Source organism: Octodon degus, unplaced genomic scaffold, assembly GCF_000260255.1.
Source record: "Octodon degus isolate 3935 unplaced genomic scaffold, OctDeg1.0 scaffold00062, whole genome shotgun sequence".
Lineage (NCBI taxonomy): Eukaryota > Metazoa > Chordata > Mammalia > Rodentia > Octodontidae > Octodon > Octodon degus.
The window spans coordinates 8,714,300-8,715,762 of NW_004524638.1; the positions used below are offsets into that span (position 1 = coordinate 8,714,300).

General features: G+C 45.1%; 1 pseudogene; it reads right to left on the bottom strand.

Moving 5' to 3' along the window:
• Positions 1–687, bottom strand: part of LOC101568439 — a 2,055-nt pseudogene extending 1,368 nt beyond the window's left edge.
• Positions 688–1,463: the final 776 nt, after the last annotated feature.

Below are 1,463 nucleotides of genomic sequence, written 5' to 3' on the forward strand. Positions count from 1 at the left end.
TGTCTCTCTCTCTGTCTCTCTCTGTCTCTGTCTCTGTCTCTCTGTCTCTCTCTGTCTCTCTGTTTCTGTCTCTCTGTTTCTGTCTCTCTGTCTCTGTCTCTCTCTGTCTCTCTCTGTCTCTCTCTGTCTCTCTCTCTCTCTCTCTCTCTCCCCCTCCCTCCCTCCCCTCCCCCTCCCTTTACTAACTTGTTAAGTTGCAAGTCCTGGCCTAAATTTTTGGTTGTTTGTTTGTTTTCATCATCATTACCAAAAGAAAGGAGGCTGCTATTTTTATTGGCTTTTGTGAGTTCTTTTTAAGGGAATCTTATTTATTTCATCCTCACTTTTCTTCTTCTTTTTTGAGCTTGCTGTTAAACTTGAGTATTTTTCACCTGAGAGCCACTTAACTGATTTTCAATGCATGATTCTCCCATCAGCTGGGGCTGGTTCTTCATCTGCTTTGGCAGCCTTTATTTCTGCTTTAATTTTCATGACTTCTTCAGATGCCAGGTCTCCCTTTTTAAAAACCACCACTGGGGGCTGTTCATCCTCTTTGTCACTGTGATCACCCTCTTCATCTGGGAGCTGTGGCTGGATTCTCTTCGTCCCCATAGTGGGACTTTCCCGGTAGCCAATTTGCTCCTTGAAGAGAGACAGGAAGGCGTGCTTGGCGAGCCGCACCTATGACATCTGGTTCCGTTGGCTCATGACAGCACCCTGAAATTTGTGACTCTCTGAGGCAGGTTTTCAAGGCACAGGAACTGTTCACAGTGTGGCTCAGTGATACCAAACAAGCGCCAGACCCCTACCCTACAAGAAGCCCCCAGCAAGTGTTCTCAGCAGCCCCCCAACTCCTTCATTCTCATCATCTGGTTTAAACCATGGTGGCTATGAGCTTCAGCTGTCACGTCTTAGTGAGCCTGGCCAATTGTCACCACCAGGCCCGTCAACAAGGCAGCTTCTGCTCTGGACAGCTTAACTATTTACCAGGGATTTTGTTAACGCAATGGACAGATTGTTTCACTTCAGGTGTGCATACAGGGTCACTTGCAAGACTTGCTTACAAAGCAGAGTTCCCTTATGACTTTGAAACAGGATAATGATGGTGCCACTATAGTGTTCAGCACATTGTTACTAATATTAGCATTATGTGGACTTGACTGTTGTAATACCAGTGGCAAGGAGATCTCCAGCTGCCTTTCCTTTTGAGAGATTCTTAGTGTTACTTAGACTCTGGAGAAAATAGCCTCAATTCCGGATGGCATCTGGGCACCCAGAAACCCATGCAAGGGTTACCACAGACTTTACTGAACTGTAGAAGACCAAGAAGAAATGCGCTGTTTGCTTCTGTGTGGATTACACACATTGACATTTCCTGGCATTAGTTCTAAGCTATTATGAAGAATTCAATGATTTGTGGTGATGAAGAGAAATGAAAACCTCTGGAAAATTACTTTGGACACCAGCTTCAAACTCACCCAAAA